The sequence below is a fragment of the Equus przewalskii genome, chromosome 4 (genome assembly GCF_037783145.1).
Source record: "Equus przewalskii isolate Varuska chromosome 4, EquPr2, whole genome shotgun sequence".
Taxonomy (NCBI): Eukaryota; Metazoa; Chordata; class Mammalia; order Perissodactyla; family Equidae; genus Equus; species Equus przewalskii.
Genome location: NC_091834.1, coordinates 63185729 through 63207982, shown reverse-complemented (window position 1 = coordinate 63207982; position 22254 = coordinate 63185729). Strand labels below are relative to the sequence as shown.

The 22254-nt window shown below is 39.7% G+C and overlaps 1 protein-coding gene and 1 pseudogene across 2 annotated transcripts in view; one reads left to right on the top strand and one right to left on the bottom strand.

Moving 5' to 3' along the window:
- Positions 1-22254, top strand: part of NT5C3A (5'-nucleotidase, cytosolic IIIA) — a 51995-nt gene that overhangs the window by 941 nt on the left and 28800 nt on the right. The gene's annotated exons all lie outside the window — the stretch shown is intronic.
- Positions 8114-8211, bottom strand: LOC139083156 (U6 spliceosomal RNA; annotated as a pseudogene).

Below are 22254 nucleotides of genomic sequence, written 5' to 3'. Positions count from 1 at the left end.
TGTAACTTCGCAGTGGTTAAAAGAATGCCAGTTAACCGAGTTGGAGTTCAGAATGGTTTATTTTGTATTTGAAGCTTATTCTTTCTCGTCTCAAACTGCCAAGAAATATCGTTTCCCCAAACCTATTGCATAACATTATTTTAGAAATTTATTTCCAATTTTATTATAAGAGAGTTTCCATAATTCCATTTGAGGTGCATCAGAAGCAGTATGTGCTCCGAAGTTGGGGATGTTTTTAGTTTTTTTAAAGTTAGAGCCCACTCATCAAGATAAGTTACCCACTGAGTTGCATTCTAATGTACTTACTGGACTGCAGAATCCCGTGAATACTCCCGATGATGTGCGACACACGTGAACATCTGCGGTCAGGTATTAATATTGACAATAAGTTGACAGTCTACCACTATACCTAATAATATCGTTTTAGGTTCATATACTTAGAATACTTAAGCCTCTGTCATGTTCTAATTGAGCAAAGAAACTATTTGTCCTGTTGGTTGCTGTTGGCCCCAGGTTGGATACAGAAATAACTAACAGTAAAAACTAACTAAAAGTAAAAAACAAGTGTTAACTCTCACGTGTCATATTGCCAGTAATATTCCTAGGTTTTGTTTATTGCTATAATTAAATTATTCTTAGGTTATTACTACTTATTTTCTCCACTTCTGTAACACCGGCAGCAAACGTTTGTTTCTTTTTTGAGGAAGATTAGCCCTCAGCTAACATCGGTGCCCATCTTCCTCTACTTTATATGTGCGATGCCTGCCGCAGCATTAATAAGTGGTACCTAGTTCCGCACCCGGAATCTGAACTGGCAGAACCCCGGGCCGCCGAAGCAGAACATACCAACTTAACCTCTGTGCCACCGGGCCGGCCCCAACAAATGTTTTCATGTCAGAAATTTCATTTTGTTTATGTTGCTGTTGACAAGCTAATAATCCATAACCAATCTATAAATCAAAATTGGAGTGAGTTTATTATGAGCCAGATGTGAGGACCCTATAGCCTGGGAGAGTCTTTCCACAAAGGAACAGAGCACTCTAAAGAAGACAGTGTGTACAGAGTGGTTATATACCGTCAGAGAGCATGTTTAACATGAGATTGAAATGTTCCTTTTACAGTAGTCACGAGATAACCCTGTTGGCACAGCAGGTAGTAGGTCTGCTGTCTTGGTGGACACAGCAAGTAGCAGGTATGTTGTCTCTAGCTGGGTGGTCACAGGTGAGCACAGCAATCAATTCCTAGCCTAGAGAGAGATGCTTGTCCTTAAGGAAGTGCCAGTGTGGGGGAAATTGCACCTTTATCTTAAGGGCATTTGTTCTTGTCTTTGGGACATAGCAAATGCTTAAAGCAGATATACAGTGCATGCTCAACTGCCACATCAGGCCCTTTGGGAAAAATAGGCTCAGGCCAAATTACGTTTACACCAAATGGCTTCCTCATATATTCCAGTATATCCTATTGCTTTCCATTTGTTTATCACTGTCCTGTTTAGAGAACTTTAGCTTTCTTTTGCCCCAAAACAAAAATTTATAATGCATATGTGAAAAAAACTAATTGCCATACCCTCCTGTATGTACTTAAACTGTGGATTGGTCTGTTATATCACTTCTCCTCTAAACCAAGTAGAGCTTGGTGAAAATTGGTGCTTTCACAAAATCCCATGATGATAACATCATAAGAACAGTTTGCCATCTTTTGTGAGAAATACTGAAGGCCCACCAGGCAGACCAACTTTACTTATTTATAGTATAGAAATCAGTCAATCTTTACATATACATATGTATGCCCATGTTGTATTAATTCACTTTGCAATATATGTGCAGCAGCCTGCTAGTAGCTTTTAAAAGGAAAAAGTCAAAAGAGCTTTGTGGTTTTAACTTCTAAGTTTAATAGATGACTCTTCAGATGGGATAAATATTTGATTGGGAGTCTAAAGACGTGGGTTCAAATCCTGGTTTTATCTTTCTCTAATAGCTATGGTTTAGGGGGCGTGCTCTGCCCACCCCTTGCCTTAGAGAATCAGTACAAACCCATGGATGTCCAGTTGACATAGCTCAACCTGGTCTCAGGTAATGGAACCAGCGATAACTACCTAACCAAGGAGGGCCTATCCATAGCTGGCTAGGCAACTAAATGACTTCTGGTACTGGGCTCAAGATGATGCACTGCTTTAAGAGTTTTTAACTGAGAGACACAGAGGAGTTGCTAGTGGGCTGTGCATGCTACAACTGAAATGTCCTGCAGGACAGCAAGATAAATATATTAGGAAGCCCAGCAGAAGACCTGCTTGTGAAATTCGGAGCTCGGAGATAAGAGCAGCCATTTCATGAAGTTCATGTTTCTTTCCTTCTACGCCTAATTACTCATCCTTTTTTGTCTTCTCTGAGACCTTGTAACAACCAGCGCTACCTATGAATGGAGCTAGTTTGGGTAAATTTCTCTTCTGTGCACGCCACATCTCTTTAAGATTACTAATTAATTTATCATAGTCAATACACTTTATTTTTAAATAAGTTTTTTATTTTAGAACAATTTTTTTACCCTATTACTGACATCTGACATTAGTATGGTACATTTGTGGAAAGTAATGAACAAATATTCATACATTTTGAAATATCCATACTTTGTTCATATTTCCTTTGTTTTTACCTAATATCCTTCTCTGTCCCAAGATTCCATTCAGAATACCACGTTACATTTAGTCATCATGTCTCCTTATCTCATGTTGGCTGTGACAGTTTCTCAGATTTTCATTGTTTTTATATCTGTGCTACAATAAGAAATACATCTTTGCTGGCACATAGCTCCTAAAGCCCTTGGACTCTGGGAAGTGTTGAGTGTCTTTTATATGCTAATGAGGTGGATTTATGTTTGCGAGTCCCAAAATGGCTTCAGGATGGGAGCTGGTTGCCATAAAAATCAAGGCATAATTAGTGGACTGGAACTTTTAGCCCCACGACCCTCACTTCTGTGGAGGGGAGAAGGGCTGGAGTTTGAGTTAATCACCTTTGTCAATGATTTAATCAGTCTTGCCTACATAACAGAACCTCCGTAAAACCCCTAAAGGAGGGCATCCAGGTTGATGAATACCTCAAGGCGCTGATAGGGAGGTGTGCCTGGAGAGGGCCTCGACGGCTGCACCCCTTCTCCCATACCTTGCCCTATGCTTCCCTTCCGTTTGTGTTCTTTATAATAAACCTGTAATAGTGAGGAAAGCACTCTCCTTTGTTCTATGAGTTGTTCTAACAAATTATGGAACCTGAGGAGGGGGTTGTGGGAACCCTCGAATTTAGAGCTGATCAGTCAGAAGTACGGGTGGCAACCTGGGACTTGAGACTGGCATCTGAAGTGGAAGCAGACGTGTGGACTGAGCGCTTAACTCACGGATCAGTCACTAACTCTAGATAGTGTCAGAATTGAATTGAATTGTCTGGAGAGTTGAGGAATTGGTTGGTCTGAGGAAAAAATCTATATATTTGGTGTTGTGCGTAGAAATAGTTAAATGTAAAACATTTAGTAATATCTAGCCCATTTGGGGGTTGTTAGTGCCGTCGAGTCAATTCCAGCTCCTAGCAACCTCGTGTACAGCAGAGCTAAACCCGGCCCAGTCTTTTCATACACACCTTCCGTTGCTATATCACACAATACTCCACTGTTATTCATGGGGTTTTCATGGGCAATTTTCTCAGAAGTGGAATGGCCAGATCCTTCTTCCCAGCCTATCTTAGTCTGGAAGCTCCACTGAAAACTGTCCACCATAGGTGACCCTGCAGGTATTTGAAATACTGGTGGCACAGCTTTCAGCATCAGAGCAATACGCAGCTGCCACATTATGACAACCAGCAGACAGGTGGTATGGCTCCCTGACCTGGAAACGAACGTAGGCCATGGCAGTGAAAGCACTGAATCTTAACCACTAGATCATCAGGGCTGGCTATCTGGCTCATAGTAACTTCTTAATAAATAGTAGTTGTAATTATTGTACCCAAACAGAGACTACCAGCCCCTCTCACATCCTACAATCATTTTTCCTTATGGATACTCATAAGGCATAATTTTTAGCCACTCATCTTATTTTCTCTTGTCTTTCTTTCTCTTAAGCTTTCATTGTAAAAACTACTCTTTTCTTTTTTTTTCTCCTGAGGAAGATTCACCCCGGGCTAACATCTGTTGCCAATCTTCCTCTTTTTGCTTGAGGAAGGTTCGCCCTGAGCTAATGTCTGTGCCAGTTTTCCTCTATTTTGTATGTGAGTCACCACCACAGCGTGGCTGCCAACAGGTGGTATAGGTCTGTGCCCGGGAACCGAACCCAGGCCGCTGAAGCAGCACGTGCCAGACTTAACCACTAGGCCATGTGGCTGGCCCCTTTTTGGGAGCGTGGGGAGGAAGATTAGCCCTGAACTAACACCTGTTGCCAATCTTCCTCTTTTTTCTTGGGGAGTAGTGGCCGTGAGCTAACATCTGTGCCAGTCTTCCTCTATTTTGTATGTGGGTTGCCACCACAGCATGGCTTAATGAATGGTGTAGGTTAGCGCCCAGGATCCGAACCTAAGAACCCAGGCCACCAAAGTGGAGTGCACTGAATTTAACTATGCCACTGGGCTGGCCAAAACTACTCTTTCTAATTATCCCCAATAAGGATGACTTGCAGTTTTTGTAAACTGGACCGAAAAGGTAAAAGTTGCCAAACATGTACATAGAAGTTTATACACATGCAGTAGAATTTTGCACAGTAGAATTGGTATTTGGTGATGAATTGTATTTGGGAATGAATCACAGTATACAGTTGTAAGCCTGAATTCCTCCCTTCCTCTGTCCTGTCTTGGATTCCTGCAAGTTTCCAGTCCTTCCTCATATCTATTGACCGTGACTTCTCTCACTTGCTACTCAGTTTTAACTCATCCTTCCAATCAAGCATGCCTAGGCGGATATGACCTGTTCCCTCTGTGGCCTTTTTGGCCAGGAATGGCTACTCTCTCAGTAAAAACACGAATTCTTGAACAAAGTTTGAGCACTGATTGGAAGTTTCCTGCCAGGCAGAGAAGCCCATTCCCACACAGAGTTTAGAAGGATGAGGCTCCAAGGGAGGGAAATGTTGTCATGTGTACTTTTCATGTAACTTTTTAATATTGAATGATACGTGACAACTTTAATGTTTTTACTTGGTTGATTTTTTTTTTTAATTTACAAAGAACTCTTTTTTTTTTTTAGATTTTATTTATTTCTTTTTCCTTCTTCTCCCCAAAGAACCCCCAGTATGTAGTTATATATTCTAGTTGTGAGTGCTTCTGGTTGTGCTATGTGGAATGCTGCCTCAGCATGGCCTCATGAGTGGTGCTGGGTCTGCGCCCAGGATCCGAACTGGCAAAGCACTGGGCTGCCGAAGCGGAGGGTGCACACTTAACCACTGAGCCATGGGCCCGGCCCCCTACTTGGTTGATTTTTATTCCTAGACATTGCTTCTATATTTTATTCTCTCCAGATAGCATTTGTCCACTTTCCAATTAATTTAGCCTAAGTATAAAAATATTAACAGAAATAAAATTTTAGGGAAATAGTAGGAACTGTAATTTTTCCTCATAAAAGAAAAACCCAGGGGGCCAGCCTGGTGGCTCAGTGGTTAAGTGTGCACGTTCAGCTTTGGCATCCTGGGGTTCACTGGTTCGGATTCCGGGTTCAGACATGGCACCGCTTGGCACGCCATGATGTGGTAGGCATCCCACATATAAAGTAGAGGAATGTGGGCATGTATGTTAGCTCAGGGCCAGTCTTCCTCAGCAAAAAGAGGAGTATTGGCAGTAGTTCGCTCAGGGCTAATCTTCTTCAAAAAAAAATGTGTGTGGTTAGCCATTGGGATTGGGACAGCACCAATGAAACTCCTATTTTTGGCATATAAGATGCAATGACTTTCAAGAGGAAATTATTTTAGAGTAAAAACACCTATTTTAAATGTTTGTATACATATGTTTATGCATATATATGCTATTTATAAGAATTTGTCTTATTCTTTCTGGATTATGGTGGAAGAAATCTTGGAGGAGTTTTTACCAGATTTTGTGAGTAAATGATATCTTTCCTGTCCAATAGTTACCCTACACAGAACTCAACTTTTCTATAGCTTCAAGAATCTCAGTTTTCCCCACTGTTCCTCTAGTCACTATCCTTGTTAGATGGGTTATTTAAAAGTGTAGATTTTATTTGTTTTTATTAAATTTTGCATTTGGCTATCCAAATCTACTTTGATCTCTCAGTAAAATAATTTATACTTTGGTGTTCCATTATATTCATTCCAGAGACTAATTTGGGAAATTTAGTGTCATATGGGAAGCAAATGCAGTGCCCTTAATATATTGGTAACAAATTGGCCAACTTTTCTAATTATATAAAATTCCATATGCTTAATTTGTGCTTTTGAAGTTGTTTTAGAAAGCTGAGAATATTTTTTTTTAATCTACAGCTTTAAAAGAAAGCTCTAAAACTGACTTTTGAGTTTAAGGCCCATCTATATATGTCATTCTTCTGTTTGATGTTAAAATAAGTTGGATCCAGACCTTTCCTTGTAAGAGTTTAAAAGCTAAAATAAATTACGTTCATGGAAAAGAATGACTTCATTTGATAGACTATTCACTAAATGGAAAGAGCTAGCTGGTAAGGACAAACATTTCCAGCCTCACATCTTTATTCAGGGAAATAGAATTATAGTCTTCAAACTAGAGAGAGATTAAAGGTTTATTATTAAAAAATAGAGTTAAATTAAACAATCTCAAAGATCTCTTCAAAAGATGTGATGGGTTGTAGAATAGACATGCAAGGAATATAAATAGAACACAACTTTATTTTTCTTCCTTGTGGCCCCTTTAAAGTTTATTTGGTGGTGGTAATCTTTCTCACCCCTGATGACAGGCCCATGGGTTTTTTGCTCACTCTCAGGTAAAAGATAGTCTTTTAAATCACAAGCAGCCAATCTCATTTCTGTTAATAGAAGTGTCTAGTCTTATCTATTATTCACAATTTCAGTTTTAATTCTGAGGTGAGACTTCTAGATGGACATTACTAGTGCTCCCCAATATTTTTAGTTCTTCTCCCCTTCTAGTTATGAACAGATGCACAGCTGTCCATATTCTTTCCTCCTGCTGGAGCAAACCCTGAAGCATCATGTTGAGATGGAGATGACACAGTATCAAAGCAGCCTGGAAAGTTGAACCAATACACGGAGGACAGCTGCCCTGGAGAGTCATCTGGACCCATATTGGACTTTGTGTGAATGAAGAATAAACTTTCATGTGAAGGAACTGCAATTTTTGTGTTGTTACTTACTGCACCATAACCTAACGTGATTAATATAGACTTCTTCACCACCACCAGGCTATGATTTACTGCAGGTGGCTTCTCCCTTCCCTAGTTAATGGTAGGTAGTGATCTGGGATGGGAGAGGAGGAGGTCATAGTTAATCTCTCTCTCTCTCTGCTGCTCTTCCTTCCCCTACTAGCCATTGCTTCAGACTTTTGAGTCAGTGGAGTAGGAGGAAGGGGGCAGCATTGATTTCAGTAAAGAATGAGATATTTGACTGGATAGGTTTGTGCTCTCTGGGCCTGCAAGATATTTAAAGTTGACTTTCTCTTATTCTTTCACTGTATCCCCTTAATGTGGGCAAAGAATTTCCTTTGGTACCCTGCTGCCCCTCAGCCTGATTTTTTTTTTAAGTGACCCACTCCATACAGGCTCTTGCTTTCGAAGTCCATCCCTCTCAGGTGGCTCTTTGTGGCTGGATATAAATAGATTCCTGGCTGGTTTCCTCCTGTGTGGTCCCCGTCCAGTCAGTAGGAAGCATTCACTCATCCCTACCTCAAACTAGGAGTACAGGCCATTACAACAAAGTCCCCGCCCACCTTTTAAAAGTTCAGCTTTATTGAGGTATAATTGACAAAATTGTAAGATATTTAAAGTATACATCCCGGTCATTTGATATGCATATCTACTGATAAAGATTCCCCCCATTGAGTTAATTAATACATCTGTCACCTCACATATATATCTTTCATTATTATGAGAACATTTAAATTCCACTTTTAGTAAATTTCAGTTATGCAGTACAGTGTTACCAACTGTAAAAAATATGGAATGCTTCACAAATTTGTGTGTCATCTTTGCACGGAGACCATTCTAATCTCATTCCACTTTTAGTGTATGTGCTACCTAGTGGAGCACAGGAAAGTCACTTCTGCCCCACTGCGTATCGTTCTGTACCGTGGATCAGATACCCATCCTCCACTTTAAACACATTTCAAGTTCTTGAAGTGACCCCATGAAAGACTCCTCTTGCCAGCTTGGTGAGAAGGTAGCACTCCACCATACCCACCCCTTGAAGGCAGAGGGCAAATCTAACACAGCAACAATTCTTCACACATGCTCTCTTCCTTCCCTCTTTTCACCCTTTTTTATTCATTAAGTGGGTGTGGGCCCAAGAATCATGGAACAATTGTCTACATTTCCTTATTAACTAACATCCTTGGGGAGTTTCTTCCCCTCACCTTAGTATGATACCTCTCATATTGGTTCTTGAATTGAACCCAAACAGGAAGGTTCCTAATTTAATATCCTATTACATAAGTTTAACATTCTATGAAAAATTTTTAGATGTCACACTTTGTTAGGGGCTGAATTGTGTCCCCCAAAATTCATATGTTGAAGTCCCAACCCCTGGTACCTCAGAATGTAACCATATTTGGAGATAAGGTCTTTAAAGAGACGACTAAGTTAAAATGAGGCTTTAGGGAGGGACCCTAACCCAGTATTGCTGGTGTCCTTATAAGAAGAGGAAGAAAAACCAGGGGCACACATACACAGGATGAATTTATGAATGAGGCAGCAAGAGAGTGGCCATCTGCAAGCCAAGGAAGAGGCCTCCGAGGAAACCAAACCTGCCAACCTTGGTCGTGGACTTCCAGCCGCCAGAGCTGTGACAAAATAAATTTCTGTTGTTTACGCTGCCCAGTGTAGTATTTTGTTATGGCAGCCCTGGCAAACCACCACTCCTTTTGTTTGTTTGTTTAAAGAGAGTCACAAATATTTTTTGTTTTGTTTTCTTTTTTTGTTTGATGAGCATATGTCATTTTTTTCTCAAAAGTTATTCTTGCCCAGAGTCAATTTTTAGCACTCTAATAAAAAAGAAATCACGCAGTCTTTTGTTTAGAAAGTTAGATGTATTTTATCTGTAATGAGAAAAAACTGAGTCCCACCTCAAAATGAAAGCTATACAATGTTATTTTCTGCAAACTCTCTGTGTCACTGAACCTCAAGTTAAAATGAGTATGAAGTCGTTTGAGAAGCTTATTTTAAAATACACATGTCAGATTCTCATTTGTAGCACGTGTCAGCACTGCTGTGTTACAGTGTATTTTAGTGCCTAACGTGATTGACAACTTGCTCATGATTCTTATGAGATGTAAAAAATGATAAACCTAATCTAGCCAATACATTCATCAAAAAGAAATCCTAATTATACATATTTGAAAGGAAGAGACTAAATTCTCCACTTACAATGTAATTGTCTACCTTGAAAATCCTAATGAACCAACTGAAAATCTGTTAGAATTAATGCATTCATTAAGGTGATCAAAAAGATTAAAGTACAAAAATCTGTAACATTCTGATACACCAGCAAAAATAAATTGAAAGTCTGATAGAAAATGACTTGTTCACAGTAGCAACCAGGAAAAAATTTTAAAATGCTATGGAATTTTAAGCCCTTGCCTTTGAAGGAGACAAGGTATATATAAACATGAGGAGTTAAATAACAGACAAAGACAGTAATTGGGAATGTATGTAAGACGGATAAGCCTGGGACCGGCCCCGTGGCCGAGTGGTTAAGTTCGCGCCCTCCTCTTCGTCGGCCCAGGGTTTCACTGGTTCAGATCCTGGGCTTGGACATGGCACCGCTCATTAGGCCATGTTAAGGCGGCGTCCCACGTGCCACAACTAGGAGGACCCACAACTAGGGTATACAACTATGTACTGGGGGGATTTGGGGAGAAAAAAGCAGGAAAACAAAAAGATTGGCAACAGTTGTTAGCTCAGGTGCCAATCTTTAAAAAAAGAAAGATGATAAGCCCTGTGAAAACTTATTCAAATATTTATTTGCATATCCGTTGTATGCAACCACTGTTCTAGCCATTTGGGTACAGCAGTTAAGAAAACACAAAAATCCCTGTCCTGTGGGTGCTGGGGTTCAGAATGGTCAGAGAAAGAAGAGTTAATATTTAGGGAAGTTGGAAGAAGTAGGACTTGAGTTGGGCCATAAGGGTCAATGAAATGCAGAGAAATAAAGGATGTGAGAGAGCTTTGAGGCGCCTGGTAAAGTGAGCGTAGCGTAGCCAGAGGTAGATAACGAAGGGGACAATGAGTTGACAAATCCAGTTGGAAACAAAAATGCGTGTTACGAATTAAGGGATGATAGGAGACAAGGTTTGAAAGCAAGTGGAGTTAAATTTCAGAAAGCTTTTGATACCCTGCTTTAAAATTTTCTTGTAGATAATGAGGGTTGCTCATTGAAAGCAGCATTTTATAAATTCTGCTTGACTGGATGTAGAGACAGACAGGTGGGATCAATGATGATTCCAAAATGTCTCTTCCTCTCTGAGTAGCAAGATACAATTGACAGAAAGAGATGAGGACGGAGAGCTGGGATTGGATAGAACAGGAGTTTGTTTCCAGACGTGTTGGTTTTAAGGTGACAGCATGACACTTAGGTGGGAATGTCCATCAGGCATTTAGAGACAGAGGACTATACTAGGGAGAGGTGGAAAGTATTTTGGAAGTCACTTATATAGAAGTTAAAACTGAAACAGAGTCCGGCATGTGTTCTGAGAAGGAGAGGAGGGCTAAGGACCAAGGACTGAATTTTGCAGAAAATTCTCAGATAAGGAGCTGGAGAAAAAAACTAATTAAAGCAAGAAGCATGGTTTTAGGAGTTGCAGAATATTGAGTAGCTTTACAAAAGCCAAAAGGGAAGAGAATAGCCTAAGAAAAAGAGCAATCAAATATGGAAGGAGGGGCATGCGATTTACCAAGTCCAAGTTTTAATAGGGTGAACGAGGAGTAGAGTGATCCTGGCTGACCACACATTTGAGAACTTTTTTTGTAAAAGGATAGAGGAGGGGTTAATCAGAGAAAACCAGAATCAAGCAAAGGGGTTTTCGTTTTTCCCTAAAAGAAAAGGTTAAAAATGTTAGAAAAGGGTCTGATGTTCATGATTTGTATCAAATACAATTTGGATGATGGTTACTCTAAGTTTTAATTGTATCTTAAGTTACCATCCATTAAAAACCTTTACACTGATTTTTAAGAGCATACCATGCAAAATCTCATAATACTTTTAGGATAATGCTTCTAGCATCATTTAAGATTTTTTTTTCTTAATGCATTCTGCTATGAGTGAATTGAATACAGTAGTTTCCTCTTATCCGTGGTTTCGCCTTTTATGGTTTCACTTACCTGTGGTCAACTGCAGCCTGATAATATTAAATGGAAAATTCCAGAAATAAACATTTCCTAAGTTTTAAGTTTGGCACTGTTCTGAGTAGTGGGATGAAATCTCACGCCCTCTCACCCAGTCCCACCCGGGGTGTGAATCATCCCTTCGTCAAGCACATCCACGCCGTCTACACTACCTACCCGTTAGTCACGTGGTAGCCCTCTTGGTTATCAGATCGATTGTCAAGGTATCACAGTGCTTGTGTTCAGGTAACCTTATTTTACTTAATAATAGCCCCAAAGTGCCATATTTTGCTGTTTAAAAATCTTGCTTTAGGGCTGGCCTGGTGGCGCAGTGGTTAAGCTTACACGTTCCACTTCTCGGCAGTCTGGCATTCGTTCAGATCCTGGGCGCAGACGTGGTACCACTTGGCACGCCATGCTGTGGTAGGCATCCCACATATAAAGTAGAGGAAGATGGGCATGGATGTTAGCTCAGGGCCAGTCTTCCTCAGCAAAAAAGAGGAGGATTGGCAGCAGTTAGCTCAGGGCTAATCTTCCTCAAAAAAAAAAAAAAAAATCTTGCTTCATTGTGATCATGGCTGCTGACCCGCAAATTGGTTTGGGATAGAGGGACGTTCACTGATGTAATGTACATACATTTTACAAATGGTCAACCTGACATCTCAAATTCCACTGTATTAGCATAACTTTTGAACCACTGATAGTAAACATTCTGTACAGAGAAATGCTTAGTTCTTCATATGAAGAAGTAAGAGAGTCAAAGGAGTATAAACTCATGACTGAAGATATATTGGGTTATTAACTTTGTTTCAAATTAGTTTTAGGAAGTATTTGAATTATCGGCTTATTTGGTTTTTTTAAATTATTTTATTTCAAGATGTTTTATTTTATTCTGTGTCAATTTCTAGAGCAAGGCCAATCCTTGACACAAATGACACAAATTATTTATTTGTAAAACTTACACATTTTAGTCAGATTCATTTTTTTATCTAGCAGTTTATTTATTCTGTTCACCCAGTGAACAGTGATGAGACTTAATCTAGAGTATTTCATTCTCTTATTTTATATTTCAGAATTTATTTGATCAAACTATAGTATTTAGGTGTAAAATAACCTTGGATCGTTTGACTTATGTAACAGGTATTTTGTGACTTTATTCTGCAGGTAAGATTTCTTTCGTTGTTTTGGTTTTTTTGCGGGGGTAGGAGGAATATAGGTAACTTTATGCTTTTCTGCAGACCTTCCGTTTTCTTTATTCATTAGGATTTTTGAGTAGCAAGAAATATTAGATTAAAACTGGTAAATTTTCATATACTCTAAAAGCTGATGGTCACTTATTTTATATATTCAGGTGAGAAATGCATTTTTAAATTAAAAATTCATTATTCAATCAACAAACATTTGTTGAGTACTTACCGTGTGATAAGCACTTTTTGAGATACACATGTGAATAAAAAAAAAGACCCAAACCTCAGAGAGTTTACAGTATAGGATAGGAGACCCATAGACAAGTACATAAGTAAAATAACCGTAACAATAATAATGGTTAATGTTTATTGCGTATTTCATATATTGCCCAAACTCAGGCCTAATGCTTTTTTTTTTTTTGGAGGAAGATGAGCTAACATCTGCTGCCAGTCCTCCTCTTTTTGCTGAGGAAGACTGGCCCTGAGCTAACATCCATGCCCATCTTCTCTACTTTATATGTGGGACTCCTGCCACAGCATGGCTTGCCAAGGGGTGCCATGTCGGCACCCAGGGCCCGAACTGGTGAACGCCGGGCTGCCGAAGCGGAACATGTGCATTTAACCGCTGTGCCACCAGGCTGGCCCCAGGCCTATTATTGTATATGTCAGTCTCACTCTTCACAGCAGTTCTGCGAGCTAGGTTCAAATTATTAGTACAACCCGCTCTACCACTCCTAGCCCCACCTCCGTTTTACAAGATGTAGAAATGTGCTCTAAGAGTTTAAGCAACAGGAGCTTGCTCATTGTCTCACAGCTAGTGAGAGGGAAAGCCCAGATTCAAACCAGGTCTCTTTAACTTCAGTCAGCGCTCTTATCCTCAAAGCTCGATAGAAATATGCAGAAAGTGCTTCAAGCACAAAAAATGGAGTGCTTAATCCTACTTAGAATATATAAATTGTGCTACAGAATTGTAATAGTTAAGTGGAGCCTTCAAACGTAAGTTTAACAGGAAGACAGAGAGCAGGGGCATTTTGGGCAGAAGGAATATCATGAACAAAGGCATGGGGCAAGTAGTATTGTGGCTGCAGCATGAAAGGTGTATATTTGGAGGGAAGAGTTAGGGAATGTGGATAAAGAGGCCAAGTTATAAAGAAATCTTGTAAAGCCATTCTAAAGAATTTGCCCTTTAGGCAGTGAGGGGCCATCACATGTTCTTAAACAGGATAGTTGCATGCTCAAAACTGTGTTTTATAAAGATAACTTAAGACAAGGTGGAGTGGGAGAATAACGCCTGGAAATAATGAAGTAATTTAGGAAGATGACGGTATTCCTTGTGAAAGATGATTAGGGCCTAGACTAGGAAATGAGGGGTCAGAAGATAAACATTTCAAAGGTAAAATCAACACGACTTCGTGGCAGCACTAACTCTGGAGTCATACAGACCTAGCTTTGAACTAGGCTTTCTCGTTTATCAAGCTGTGTGATCTTGGGCAAGTTATTTAACCTCTCTGAGGCTCTGTTTCTTCATTTATTAATTGGGAGGTAATAATAGTACCTACTTCATAATTGTTGTAGTTGTAGAGATTAAGTGAAATAACACAGGGAATATAATTGCTTTCGTTTGAGAGCTTATGATTATTTATGATCATTAAATAAAGAAATTAATCACAGGCAGCAGCAACTTCAAGGTTACAAGGTAAACCTGGCTACATTATTAGCCAAGATAGAAAAAGGGGAAAGAGGGGCAGATTTGACGAGCAGCCAGGAGGCAGGGAAAATGTGGAAAAATAAGTGCACTTTGTTGTGTTAAGTTTGAGGTGATCAGGGAAGGGCCAAGTAGAAATGTCCATAAATTAGTTAATGTAAGTAAAGTGCTTAGAAAAGCATTTGGTTATTGTTGGTCCATATATTGGCCCATAGTAACCAAGATATATACATCACCTATTATTATTATGGCAACAGCTGCTGCAAATGTAGGGCTGGAGCTCAGAAGATAAATTGGGGCTAGAAACAGTATTTTCTCAAATGTCTAGTCTCTCAGCAGTATATTGGGAGAAAACTTGAGACTGCCGACATTTAAGGGCTGTTCAGTAAGGAAAGCAGAAAGCTGTCAGAGCTAGAATAACAGGAAATGTTTCCAAAAGAAGGGACAGAATCAGCAGTGTCCGTCCGCACAGGTTACAAGTTTGACTGAAAGGCTGTTGTAGCAGTGGGTTGAGCGGCTGCTAGAAAAACAGTGAAGTGAAGAAAACCAGAAAGTGATTGTTGAGTACAAGAAATACTTGTGGGCATGGGTTTTGCTTTGTTTTGTTTTTGAATGGTTGGCACATGAGCATGTTGGTAGGCCAGAAGGGCAGTGAACAGCGAGTGATTAAAGAAGTGAGAGAGGAAAAATCAATCCAGCTGAATTCCAGAGGAGACGGAAGGTAAAGGATAGAGAACACGGGTGGACAGATGCCTTTAGAAAAGAATAGAGAACATCTCTCTCTCTAAGAGAGTGTACTATTCATAGTGATTTCTAGGTGCTTATTTCCTCATATTCTTTTTTACATTATGGCATATTATTTTCAGCCTTACATTAACCACCTCCACGTACTTCATTCTGCACTTCTATCCCAGTCGACCTAATTTCTCTTACATTACCAGAATATCTTCTAGTTTTATTTTTTACCAGCAAATTATTTATTTTCTCTAGTAGAAAAGTAATCCCCAAAAAAGGTGAGGTGGTTTAATCTTATTCAGTTCTTTCCATATCTTTTATTCTCCCAAAGTAATTGGAGGAAGGTGGTCAGAAGGTACAAACTTCCAGTTATAAGATGAATAAGTCCTAGGGATGTAGTGTACGACATGACGGCTGTAGTTAACACTGCTGTATGATACATAGGAACATTGTTAAGAGAGTAAAGCCTGCGTTCTCATCACAAGGGAAAGGTTTTTTTTCTTTCTTTGCTTTTTCTTGTATCTATATAAGATAATGGACGCTAACTGAACTTATGATGATGATCATTTCACGGTATATGTAAGTCAAACCATTGTGCTGTACCCTTTAAACTTATACAGTGATGTATGTCAATTATAGCTCAATAAAACTGGGGAAAAAATTCTCCCAAAGTAAAAGTATCTAACAAATGAAATAAAACACAAGCATAAAACCAAAACATGTGTATAATCTTAACACTATCCCCTAAAGAGCAACAAGGAGGATGGGAATTATTTAGACAGTGGGGTAGAGGAGATGGAACTGTCACTAAAAGCTTCCCAACCAGTTAAAATCGTCATTTCTAATTTAAACACATCTCAGCTATTTCTGGCTTCCTTGTGATATCAACAGTTGCTCCTTAAATAGCTGGTGCTGTTTTTGAAACTTGAGGATAGTGTATTTCCTTCCTGGAGATAAACTTCTAACAAAACTTCTTCCTTTCTTCTATCTTAAGATACTATCAGATGTTCTCTGGGTCTTTGTACTGAGTGAGCACAAAGCCCGGCCGTTGAGTCTGTATTTAAAGGGAGGGGGGAAACCAAGATTTAAACAACTGCCTTAGTGGATCAACACTATCACGTAGGCTTTCAATATGTCTCTATATCTCAACTTTGATCTAATTTATATCAGTACTCAGATTTATGACCTTTTAGGACCTGTTTTGAATTCTTGATTTGTTTTGTGAAGCATGTTCTCTGAACTCCTGTGGCATTTCCTCACGATTTCTCATAATTTAGCAGTTACACTGTCTTAGGGTGTCTACTGTTGTGTGTGTTCACAGATCTGGATTGGTACATATTTCTTTGTCTTCCTTTTTGATTGATTGCACTTGACTAAGGGAAACAGAGATCAGAGATCCAAAATCAGTAGCTTTAATAAACAATACAGATTTTATTTTTCTAATGTAATGAGAAGTCCAGAAAGTAGGCAGTTGCTGGGGTTGGTTTGTTTGTTTTTTGAGGAAGACTGGCCCTGAGCTAACATCCATGCCCATCTTCCTCTACTTTATATGTGGGATGCCTACCACAGCATGGCTTGCCAATCGGTGCCATGTCCACACCCGGGATCCCAACTGGTGAACCCCGGGCCGCCGAAGCAGAACGTGTGAACTTAACCGCTGTGCCACTGGGCCGGCCCCAGTTGCTGGTTGTTATTAAGAGGTACAAAGACATCAAGACAGAGGTCTTGGAAATTTCCTTGGCTTTTCTCACAGTCACGAGATGGCCGTTGCAGTCCTGGCCAACAGGTCCATCTCCCAGGCAACAGAAAGAGGAAGCTGGGAGAAGGATGTTTATTTCACTAAAGCAGAACTTTCCCCTTACATGTCATTGGAGACAACAGTGTCATATGGCTGCCCTAACTGTAAATGAAGCTGAGGAATTTCTTTTTGGTTGAGCAAATTGCCACCCTCCAACAAAATTGAGATTCTGTTAGTAAGAAAGAAGGGAAGGATGTGTTTCAGTTAGGTAATTAGCAGTCTGCCGTGCTACACCATAGTGCCTATTTTGTTTCCATATCATTTGCCATTCAGTAAATATTGATTTAATATTTGATCAAATGAAAACACATATATATAATCTAATATTACTGGTGGTCAGTTGGCTGGTAGAAAAATAGAGCATTTCAGCTATTCCAAGTACTGGGTCAGACAGCAGCAAAGAATACAAACTCAGAATAGCTTTGATCCTCTGTCTGCCCCAAGCCTAACGATTTATTCATTTACACATGAAATGTCTAGACCTTAAATAGTTCTTGAGACATGGCCACTACCTTCGTACATGCTAATGAGATTTAGAAGCTAGTTTCTCAGTTATGTGTCACAACTAGCTTAAAAGCTAGAGTCCTAACAGTACTTCCTGAATGAATGACTATAAATGTTGTCAGAAAGATAACAAAAGGCTAGGTGGAGTTCAACGGAATAGGAGATTATATTGGGTAATATGTGATGGATGTGGTCGCATTTGAGGGGTAACAATCCTGATTCGTCCAATTTGAATAAAATATATTGTAAAATAAGGGAAACATTAAACTCTTTTTTTTTGAAGATTTAATTTAATTTATTATTTATTTATTTATTTATTTATTTTTACCTCTTCTCTCCAAAGCCCCTCAGTAGCTTGATGAGCTGCGCTAGGTCTGCCACCCAGGATCCGAACCTGCGAAACCCTGGGCCCCCGAAGCAGAGCACACGAACTTAACCCATTGGCCACGGGGCCAGCCCCGATGAAATTCTTAACATTGACAAAGAATATATAAGATCATTTCGAATCCTCAAATTTGCGAATATGGAAATGTTTGTACCAGGCATATGACTTTGTCCTTTCAAATCACATTTGTCATGTTTCCTGTGTGTTATCCTTTTGTAACAAGTTTAACCACATTTTCAGCTTCAGTGAAGTTTGATCTTTTATCTAGTGAACCATTTTTATGTTAGCTAGAATACTTCCCGAAACAGTTTTAGTTTTACAAACTATTTTTTTTCTTAATCCTTTTGTTGTAAATTCATTTATGTAACAGATGGAGCCACCCTTAAACCAGATACTAATATTTTTAATTTACCCAAGGATTCTCTTTTCTGGCTAAAAGCCATCATATCCTTAGATACTTTTACTTTCTTCATTTAGCAAGCCCTTCAGATGATTCTGACGCATGCTAAAGTTTGAGAACCATTGAAGTAGACAGTTTTAATTCTTGCACCCAAAAAAATTACACATTTTACAAGTCTCAAAACTTCTAGGTTAATTGCTCACACATAGTCAAAATTGGGGCTGCCAAACAATTACTGTGTGAAGAGAGAAAGCAAAGTGATGAGGATATATAAAAATGGTCACTTTCATTTACTCTGTTGGAGGCAGTACACATTGGTTAAATAAATTATAGTGCATGGTTAAATTACAGTGCATTTGTATAATATTGTGCAGCTTTAATAAACGAAAATAGGTCCAGCCTGGTGGTGTAGCAGTTAAGTTCGCATGTTCCACTTTGGTGGCTCCGGGTTCACAGGTTCGGATCCTGGGCATGGACCTAGCACCACTCCTCAAGCCACACTGTGGTGGTGTCCCACATGAAGTAGAGGAAGATTGGCAGAGATGTTAGCTCAGTGACAAATCTTCCTCAAGCGAAAATAGGAGGATTAGCAACAGATGTTAGCTCAGGGCCAGTCTTCCTCACACACACACACACAAGAGATAAAAACAAAAACAAACAGACAAAAGTAGATCTGAATGAGTTAATATTTTTAAAAAGTTCAAAAAATGGTAACTAGGAAAAAAAGCAAGTTGTAGAACAGTTGTGGTTCCAAAAGAGATACACATGGATATGCTTGTGTGTCATTGGAAAGTCTTGAAAAACGACCCTACAAGCTATTTATAGTTGTTACTGGTGACGGTGGGACTTGGGAGGATGGCACTGGGGAGGGAGATTTCAGCATTTCCATCCTTTACCGTTTCACACTGTTTGAAATAACGTGAGCGTGTATTTTATATATTTTTAAAAACTGGTTAATTAAAAGCAACAACATTTTTAAAAGTGTTTTGGGGCCACATTGTAGAAACATCTTTATTATCAGCAGTAAGGCGTTTGTAATTAATTTGCTAAAGAGCCTTTGAGTGTGTAATTTATTTCTTTTATTATTTTTTTTTCAGCACCAGTAGTCTAGTTTTTATCTGAGAGTGTGGTTTTTTTTTTAATAAAAAGATCTGGAATGCATTTTAGTGTAAGTCATCTGGTAGCTGAAGTACACTAAGTTAGCATAACTAGAATGAGGAGATGAGGAGTGGAGGGGAGAAAAAATTAATTTTCCCTCTGCCTTTCTAAGTTCTCCACTGGGGACCCTGTAACAAAAAACAGACTAACAAGAGAAAAACAAACACAAGTTTATTAACAAGTATACATGGGAGATACCCGGGGGAAATGAGTAACTTTCCTAGGTGGCTTAGAATTATACCATCTACAGCTAAAGACAAAAAGAGAGAAGGGTATGGGGAGGCCTGTTATGGGGTGGGGAGGAGGAAAAGTAGGATAAACATGAGTAAGGGTTGGTAGGCAGATTTATTTGTTTATTTTTTGGTGAGGAAGATTGACCCTGAGCTAACAGCTGTGCGAGTCTTCCTCTGTCTTGTGTGTGGAAGGCCTTCACAGCATGGCTGATGAGTGGAGCAGGTCCCTGCGGGGATCTGAGCCCACGAAGCCAGGCTGCCTAAGCAGAGCACACAGAACTTTAACCACTTGACCACGGGCCGGCCCGCCTGATAGGCAGCTTTAAATGCATGCCCTTTGATAGGAGCTTCTTGTGCTTTAGTCGTCCTTCTCTTCCTGCTACAGAGAAGGAGACACACTTATGGATGGTAATTTCCTTTATAAATGTAAATTTCCCTTACAAAAGGGTAACTTCTGCTCTGTTTTTGGTGCATCTCCTGTGTCTCCTCTTTGTCTGAAATAATCAAAGAATTAAAGAATCCGTATGCCAAAGAAGCATATGTTGAGGTGGCATATTCTGCCACCCTCGAGGAGCAGCAATTAAAATAAGCCTGGGTTAAAGAAAATGATGTCCTAGACTGCCATGGGAGCAGTAGACAGAAGAGGACAGAAAATTGACAGATTGCAGAGGTGAAATCTATAGGATTTGAAGGGGAGCAGAATTTGTAACCTCAAAATGTGCCTCTTTTGGCATAAGGATTATTTTGGGCTGATTTTTCTTTCTTTCTTTTTTTTTTTTTTTTGAGGAAGATTAGCCCTGAGCTAACATCTGCCCTCAATCCTCCTCTTTTTGCTGAGAAAGACTGGCCCAGAGCTAACATCCGTGCCCATCTTCCTCTACTTTTTTTTTTTTTTACAGATTTTATTTTTCCTTTTTCTCCCAAAGACCCCCAGTACATAGCTGTGTATTTTTAGTTGTGGGTCCTTCTAGTTGTGGCATCTGGGATGTCGCCTCAGCATGGCTTGATGAGCGGTGCCATGTCCACGCCCAGGATTCGAACTGGCGAAACCCTGGGCTGCCAAAGCAAAGCACGCAAACTCAACCACTCGGCCGCGGGGCCGGCCCCTCTACTTTCTTTTATATGTAGGACACCTGCCACAGGATGGCTTGCCAGGCGGTGCCATGGCCGCACCCGGGACTGAACTGACGAACGCCAGGCCAGCAAAGCAGAACGTGCGAACTTAACCACTGCGCCACCGGGCTGGCCTCCTGTACTGATTTTTCTTAAGAAACATTTTTTAAAATTAAAAAATAATTTTATAGCAGTTTGAATGTTCCCTATAGTTTATGGTAAATCATTTCCATATATTCCTCTTTTGTTTGTTTTTTAAATAATTCAGGTATCACATTACTTAGAGTTATTGACCTTAAGAAGCATATAAAGAATCTTAAATCCTAATTTAATCCTTATTCTCTTTTAAATGAGAAGTTGCCATTTTATACCTTCAGTATAACAACTTATTTGAAATCTAATGTCATAAACCTTACCTGATAGGTTTTGCCCTCTAAAAACAGCAATGGGGGAAATGTACACAATTCCATTTTTCTGTCAGCAGGTGGCAGACTTCTCTCTCTCTGTTATGGCCCAGTGGGTCATTTCTAAATTACCTTTCTTGTTTACTCTCCCAGTGTTACTTAAACTTGAAGGGAAGCAGAATATGCCACCCTAAAATGGGCATATGGATTATTGGGAGCTAAAGGCAATCAAGACCCCACAGACTCAGGAAAAGCTTTTTACCTCCACCGGAACCGCCTGAAAGAATTTAGAAGGAGTTCCTGTACCAGGAAAAGAGCTATTACCAGAGATAACTTTTTCATCTGAGAGACTTGCCAGCATGTCAGGGCAAAAGTTTGTTTACCAAGCATTTGCTCCACATCTTCCTGTGAATTGCCTTCCTCTCCTCTGAAGCCCAGGATGCCTACCTCTTTTCTCCTTAGCTCGGGATGTTAGTCTCAATTGCCTGGCTGTCTTTGGGTCTCATGTCTTTGTGGGGTCCCCACAGGTACAAAATTAAATTTGTTTTTGTTTTTCTTTTTTCCTATTAACCTGTCTTTTTAGTACAGGGGCGTCTCAGCCAAGAACCTAGGAGGGTAGAGGGAAAATTATTTTTCCTCCCCTACAAGCTATTAATCTATAAAATTTAAACCAAGTATAACAGTGTTCTGTCATCATATGTAGATGTAAATGCTGTTTGTCTGTTTCTTCCATGTATGTTTATCTTCCTCATTTTTAAGTTGCTAATAGGTTACAAAATTATTTAGCAGGTGATCGGAGAGTTGCTTAATTTGTTTGGCAAGTTCCTGCTTGTCAGTAGGTGGAAGTAGAGAGTCACATGACTAACATGATGTGGGTTCCTGCAAGATCCTTCCTGTCCCTATTTTATCTCCTCTGAAGCCTTGTCATGGCACAGCCCTTTCATTTACCTTACCTTAAACATCCCACTCAGGCTCGGCGTTCAGAATACCATCATCAAAAGAAATCATCATATTCATATACAGTCTTCCCCATGAACAGTTTGTCAGTTTATCTAGATTTCTCTGTCACACCCGTTAGCAGTCTAAGGGAATGAGACACTGTATAGATTTTGATGGAGGGAGACAGGAAAAAT